This window comes from Caretta caretta, chromosome 3, assembly GCF_965140235.1.
Source record: "Caretta caretta isolate rCarCar2 chromosome 3, rCarCar1.hap1, whole genome shotgun sequence".
NCBI lineage: Eukaryota > Metazoa > Chordata > Testudines > Cheloniidae > Caretta > Caretta caretta.
In genome coordinates, this window is record NC_134208.1 from 196,657,248 (window position 1) to 196,665,115 (window position 7,868).

At 41.0% G+C, this 7,868-nt stretch overlaps 1 protein-coding gene across 4 annotated transcripts in view; it reads left to right on the forward strand.

Annotated features, from left to right (window-relative positions):
- Positions 1 to 7,868, forward strand: part of WDPCP (WD repeat containing planar cell polarity effector) — a 292,680-nt gene that overhangs the window by 229,967 nt on the left and 54,845 nt on the right. The window lies entirely within an intron of this gene.

Genomic DNA, 7,868 nt, shown 5'->3' on the forward strand with positions numbered 1-7,868 from the left:
AAAATTTTAGATGAAAACTTACCTTTTCTCCTGATTTCTCTCTTTCTCTGTTGTTATTTATTATTTCATGCTGCAAAATGTTTTGGGATATAGTATGTATAAAAGGTGTTATCCAAAATAAAGTTGTATTGTACAGTAAAAATAAAGCAATATCTAATTGTTCCAGATAAGAATATTCCAGCGCTGGCCTTCAAATGACAAGGGACATGATGCGCATAACTTTATGTTCAAGTGTTCTAAAAAGTTAGGGCCTCCAACTTAAATACTGGAGCTCCTATTCATTTATTTAGATTCCCAGTTTAAGTCAATCAAATCCTCAGGAGCCAAATCATTTGCTTAGAGTATTCCAATAATATAACTCTTTCCCCCAGGAGGCAAAGAAATACCCATTTGAATCCAAAATGCTCCTTTTACACACAATTGGCAGTTAACCTATAGTGAGAAATGAGTTCCACCATGTGACCTTTCAGAATACTGGGCCAGGCATAATGAGTGCATTATTAAGCTTCCCCGCATCTCTTTAAGTCATTTAGTTATGCTTACGTTTTGCCGCATATAGGATCTGATCCAAAACCCACTGAAGTCCGTAGAAAAATTCCCATTTACGTCAATGGACTTTGGATCCGGACCACATGCTGACCTGAGGTTCCACAAATACTCAGGAACAACAGGATGAGTTAAAGATGGATTAGGGCTTGGTCATGCAAGATGCTGAGGGCTCTCAATTGCCATTAGTTTCAGTGGGAACTCAGAGCACTCAGTTCCTTGCAGGTTTCAGCCCTCCTACACCTTTAGTTCTGAATCCCTCCTTTTACATGTTAGACCCTCGTTGTTGTTGTTACACATTTCACATCATTTTGTGAATTGACTGGCTGAACATTCTGCTTGATTTTATCATTTACTTTTTGTTACTTAACGTTTTCATTTCTTCTAAACATTTCTGAAGAATAAATCTTCAATTCTTAATATTGTAGCAGTTCCAGTCACTAATTGCTTTACTTCTTGCATTGTCTTTGAGCAGCATCACATCAGGTACTTGTTTTACTTGAGTTATGCCAAACTATTTTTGGCTCCTCTTCACCTATCTTCACTTCATTGTGTCATGATGTCAGTTTTGATCTATACCTTCCTACTGCTAGGCAGCTTTGCCTAAAGACATAATCTTAAGCCCCTAATAATTATAAGTACATCAAAGGCTAGCTGCTTTGCTTAGCTGCAGAGGGTCTACACAAGGCTCTGTGTACCTGAACTTGAAAGAGATTTATAGTTTTCAGTCAGGTTTTTAGAATAATTATGGCATTCCTTAACTTTTTTTCTTGTTTATTGTGACTTAATGTCTGCTACAGAATGTGACTTGTTTTTTTAAAAGTACCAATACCCAAACTATCAAATGAAATGAAGAGGCCATTCAACTTTAGGTCTTGATTTTTAAATGAATTGATTCCCATTTTATTTGTAATACCCCCAGTACAGTATTTGCCAATTATGTCCTAAAAGATGCTAAGAGCTTTGAGGCTAGCCAGACCTGTCGCTTTTGTCTTCCTGAGATGATATTTCAGACAGAAAAAAATTCAGCAATGGGGAAGAGCTAGCCATCGTGTAACACCCCTACACCATAACCTAGTAGGCTAGGTAGACTGGGACAAGGAGTCAAGGGGGGACAGAAACTGGGATGGAAGGATGAGGAGGGATAGAGGCTGGGAGCTGTAAAATGAGAGTGGTAGTTGTGGTGGGAGAGATTGGGACAAGGAGACTGGGACTGCACAGTCAACCTAAATTCTGACATTTCCTAGCTTTTGAGTGCTTGATTTTGCAACCTTAAAAGTGTTCTTATAACAGTTTTTATGGAAGTAATAAATATATAGTTTGTGGGTATTATATCAAGCCTGCATGAGGTATATAATTGCCATTTCTAGCTCAAGGTATGAATGTGTACAATCAGCAGACTGTATCTCCTGACCCATACGCAACTCCGCAGAAGCCCCTCCATGACTCCTGTCATGGAGAGCCCATGGAGTGGCCTGTCTGGGGACTGGTGGAGAAGCCAGATTCAGAGCAAAAATAGTCCAGAATATTCCCCTTCTGCCCCTGCAGTTTCATTTGTGCTTTTATGTATATACAGCAGCCAGAATCTGGCTCATTGTCAACCATTTTGTAATCCTGCTGGATGAAATCTACTATGTACATGTAAAAGAGTATTAGTGGTCTATCATTTGTGAGATTCTCTTTCCATGCTCTATCTACTTAGCATCAGATGTGTGTCTGCATGTTCGTAATGTATCATAAGTGTGTTTTGCTCATATACCCTAGCTCCTTCCTCAACCCTAAAGTTTCTCTGATTTTAGTATTTTCAGAGAGCATTCATACATATAGAAGGAATAGCTGGCAAACACATACTTGCATGGCAGTTGGTATGCACACCAAGGTTATAACCTTTCTTCTGTTTACTCTGTATAATGTAACGTGATGTGACAGGGTGTAACACATAACAGAGGTGATGTGTCAGCTGAGGAATTTGAAGAAGAGGTGTTTTTCTGGAACACGTAGCTATAAAATTTGTGAGGTTTTAAACAAACCATGTTTACAAAATTATAATATCGGAAAAGGTCTTTTTTAGTCTGTTTCACGCCAAATGAGTCAGATGAATATTCACTGCAAAGGTGGGTAAAAAAAGAAATATCAGCCCTAGCCTAGGGCAGATTGGAAGGGAAGAAGAAGCTATAGATTCTCCTGTGTTCAGAAGTGTCAGCGTTTTCTAAATAGAGCCATTCAGTCAGTCTTCGTACATCTGTTTGCTGATGATACAGATCAAGTAGAGAACTTTTTTTTAAAACTCTTCCTCTGATGATGACTCCAAGCAAAGACCGTGGACTCTCAAGCTCTGTGCCCAGGGTCAACTTGAGGAACCCCATAGCAAAGTGGACGTCTTGGCTGTTTTCCTTTTAGTGAACCTAGGTGAAAGCGTGGGTAAATACACTAACATTTCGCCTGTGGAGACTAAAATCAGACACATCAAAAGTGAAAGTAGTTTGATGGTCTTAACTTAGTACTTATTTGAAGCTTTGTCGGTATAACAAAACCAGCACATGCCATAGTCTTTCACTGTTGGAAGTCTCTGCTCAGGAGAGGGCTGGTGTCGCATAGCAGGGATGTTCCTGGTAAAAGCAGCTTGTGGAGCAGATTGACTAACACTGACAGCGTGCCTTGCACTTGCCAGCGTTATCAACCTGTTACTTTCCTGAGCATCAAACTTGGCCAAAATATGAAAGAGGAGAAATAGACCAAGCTGAGAGAAAAACGATTGCCCTGCAGATTGGAAAACTGACCAACAGCACCCAAAGCCACAAACAAGGTCATTGAAGGTCATAGTTTCAACCCAAGGGACAATTCTTTCTTTAAACTAAAACCTTTCCCCTCCTATATATTTTTGTTTCCTTCAATGAAAGTGTCTTTTCCCTGAATGTTCTGTATCATCAGTTAGTCTCTGCCGAAGCGACTCTTTTGCAAATTTCAGGGTCATGTGACCATAGCCGTAGCATTGCTCAAGCAATAGTAGCAATAGCCATCTTACAGCAGTGGAAGAGGGTTTTTTTTTCTCACCTAAAATTTCTGCCTTTCACATTCAAGCTGCATATTTTGCTCAGAACATTTGTTGGACAAGCCTTCTGACCCGGGGCTGGTTAGAAATATTTGTGCTTTATAATATTATTTCCACAACAGTCTTCATAGCTAACTCCAGGACTAGTTGTCTCTAATGAGGCTAGTTCTGAATCATGTTAGTTTTAAACTATTGACTTTAATCTTAAATGCAGCTCATGAGGCAACGTTGACCATGCTTGTGCCTTATGAAATTTCAGGATGTTGCAACATTATGATGAAAAGATGCAATGTCATCACATAGCGACAACCACAATATAATTTTGGAATGGGTGGCAAACCTAGACAATTTACTGCTTCTGCCTCTCTTTTTACTGCTGGGAAGTGAGGAGAAGACAGGTTAGGGTGAGAAAGCTGCTCCTTTCACTGTCTTTAAACACCTCCATCACTTTCACCACTCCTTCATATACAGACATTACAAACAGTTCTATATTTATATCATATCTATCATGAATAGATATGAAGTATCATGGAGATTTTCTTGGCATGAGTTTGGGATGATCATATTGGTTTGAATTCTCATGAGTAATTAGGTTAGGCCTGAATGCACAAAATGAGTGAGGTGTTGTAACTGCATGGCAGGAGGAAGAGGAGGAGGACTTAGCTCATCGCTTTTAGCCCAGTTGGTAGGGTGTTCCCCTCCCTCTCTCGCTCACTCTCAAAGTGTCAGTTGGGCCAGAGAGAGAAAGAGGTGTGAGAGAGAGCACAAGCATGAGAATGACTCTAGCCTGGTGGTTAGAGCACTCACGAGGCAGACCCAGGATCCAGCCCCCCTGCTCTAGTGACTCTAATTATTTAGTGCACTGAAGGAGCCCCACATCAGAATAGCCCAGATCTCAGTGGTCTGCGCACTCACCAAAGAGATGCAGATTCATGTTCAAGTCCCTTCTTCCCCCCTCAGTTGGAGGGGAGACTGATCAGGGTTCTCCCACAGCCCAAATGAGTACCCTAACCATTGGGCTAAATGTTATGGGCAGTGGTAGCAGCCAGGGGTGCTGGAACAATTTGTATTGTGCGGGTGCTGACAGCCACTGAACCAAACTGTAAACCCTGGATATGATGGCAACCAGGTCAAGCCAGGGGGTGCTGCAACACCCCCCAGCACCCCAGTTCCAGCACCTTTGGTGGCAGCTGTTGTTGCTGTATGACCTTGCCGGAGGAGCTCAGCCCAGTAGGCGGTGTCTGAGCAAATGCCTGTCTTCACCTGGTTTGTGAATCACTCTGGAGCTTAGGCGTCTGGGCACCTAGTGGAAGGCAGCAGTGCACATGCCCCGAAGCTGAAACAGTGCGTGCTGCTATTCCCGCTGAGCTCTGTTCCCACTCAGCTTCCCGAGATCTCAGTTCGATGCCAGCCTTTGTCACTTGGGTATCTTTATTTGGCATAAAGCAGCGCTTCGCTGAGCTGATCAGACCCTTACACAGGGTGGGTGGATGTAGGGTACATCACGACACCAAAGTTACACACGTACCACCACCTAGCCCAGCCAGCCTTTCTTCACTTTTGAGGTCAGTATAACTAAACTCAGACCAATATTGACATATAACCACTGTTATTCTCCGGCTCAGACCAATATTGACATATAACCACTGTTATTCTCCGGCTCTGTGTCCCGTCCCCCCCCAACGTTTTTTTTATATATACTTCTTTTCCTCTCTACAGGATCTCTCAAAATTTTCTCACTTAATCATGTATTAATTACAATTTGTTTCTGTAGCTATTTCTGATCATAAGAGTATTTAAAAGAAATTAATTTTAAAACATTGACCAGAAAAAACATTGCTCAGTTTACGCAGGCCACAGTTTTGACAGTATGTACAACTCCAGCATCCCTTACTCATACCTTCGGCCTTCACATGCTTAGCGCCCCAGTGGTTCCAACTTTGTTAACCTCTCCTTAGAAGCCTGGGTTCGGTAATGAGACCTACCTGTGCTATCTGCTCTTTCATTATGAATTCAAAAGCAGTCAGTCTACAGCCTTTAAAAACTGCATGGGGCAGTTTATCATCTCAAATAGACTATGGCCCACTTCTGTATATAAATGGTACTTATGCTTTTTTAAGCTAATATATCGTGCATTTATCACTTCCCTTAGATTTGTTTGTATAGTGGAGACAGTTAATTATGTAGTTAGGCGGTAGCAGGATGACAGCAATATGAGTAAACTAAACGATAACCCGAGAGTGCTTCTTGCTTATGATGTAATAATTGTATCTCTTGTTAAGGCCAAGGCTAAGCAATTTAGAGGAATAAACTCTGAGTCCAGAGACAAGAGACCTTACAGTCTGTTGGCCTAGAAATTAATGAATTAACTGGGAGAAATCTTCAAGCTATTATTATTATTATTATTTTATTATATAATTATTTGTACTATTTATTTTATTTGTACTATACAGAACTGTACTCTGTCTTCTCAACCGTGTAATTTACTGGATATATAACATCTCTCTCTCTGATTGATTGTTTTCTACCCTCAGTGCTCCCCATCCATAGGCGCATAATAAACATAGCCTCCTCTGGCTCCCCACCTTCTGACCCGATCTAGCCTCAGACCTCTCAACACCTTCATCCCTGCTGAATTTTCCTTGCCACTTGAAGAAGACTTAGTCCCCTGCCACACCTGTTTTCCCACACTAACAGTGATTTCTTTTAAAATTAAGTTGTATTTGATATTTGGGACTATGTGTAGTGACAGGGTAGAAGAAAGTCATGGACTGAAGAAAGCATGATTGTTGTGGACATGTAGACTGTGAGTTTTGGGGATAGTAGAAAAGCAAAGCAGAAGCTTTTGCATAATCAGTGTGCACTTATTTCACAATAAAATTGAGACAGGATAAAGAGGTAGATTTCAGAGTCAACTTAAAAATTATCAGAAAGCGTAGCCACCATGAGAGCCCTTCCCCTGTGCTTGGCCAGTCATGTCCCTGACACAATCTACAGGGCTTTACACACTTTATGGTTATTGAGAAAACTATGTGTAGTTATTATGCAAATTAGATCCCCTGAGACAATGTGAGCATAGGGAATTGCATAACTGTGAAATAAGTATCTATCCCTTCTCCCTGATTGGTTGAGACAATTTCATTTTGGAGAGCATGTAGTAATCAATGTGGTTTCCAGTGGAGTTGTTTTTTCAGTCTGGTATCATTTATTTGTTGAAACTTCCTAGTGTAGAGTTCAGTTCTGCTCATTTGCTAATCTTGTTTCATCACTCATAATCCTTGCTATAATTCAATCATAAAATATATTTGCTACAAGATGCTTGTACAGGGGTTGGGGGATTTTTTCTGGCAAATATGCTAAGGTCTGTATTGTATATAAGTCCAGCAAGAACAGGGAGTGGGGACAGTGGGGGCTGCCTCTTCTCTGAGATGGGAGATTTGGTGTCTAGGTGTCTTACTTGAGACAACAGGAGACAGCATAGCCTTCTGGTTAAAGCAAGGGCGTGGGAGTCATGAGGTCTATGTTCTCTTCCAGACTCTGCTCCTAACTCATTGTTACATTGAGCTAATTGCTAAACCTCAGTTTCTATTTCTGCCCTTTGGTTCCCCCAAATGATACCCTCCTGTTGTTAAGTGCTTCAGTATCCTTAGAGGGAAGGTTCTAAATAAGTGCAAGTATTATTTATTTTGTTATGTAATGTGCACAATTGACACATGGCAACTTCACTTGTAATGTGGGGATGCTGTTAATTTATTAACTTAGCTCTTGTGTCTATTTACTAACTGGCAGACACTTGCCCTATTACTAACAAAGCCATAGTTTGTGACTATTAAGTATGTGGGGGTACAGTCTGCTCTGATTTACATGCCATAAAACGCACTAACTTCACTATGGTTGCACAATATGGACATCATTGAAGAATTTGGTCCATGGCATTGAAATTTCTTTTTCAAGTACATAAATCCTCAAAAATTTTGAACCAAGAATGAATTTTGTTCACCTCTCCATCTTCATATATTTAGAGTTCTAGAACTCTCCTGGGCCTATTCTCCTGTTCGTTGTGTGGCGCTTTTCTGGCTAACTGTTCAATGGGAGGCAGTGTGGGTGATTGGATACAGGACTGGATAGGCACTCAGGAGACATAGGTTCAATTTCTAGCTCTGCCACTCACCTGCTGAGTGACCTTGGGCAAGTCTCTTCCCCCTCCTACCCTTCATTTTCCTTGTCTATTTAGATTGTCTTCCTGCATGTCTGTACTTTGCCTAATACC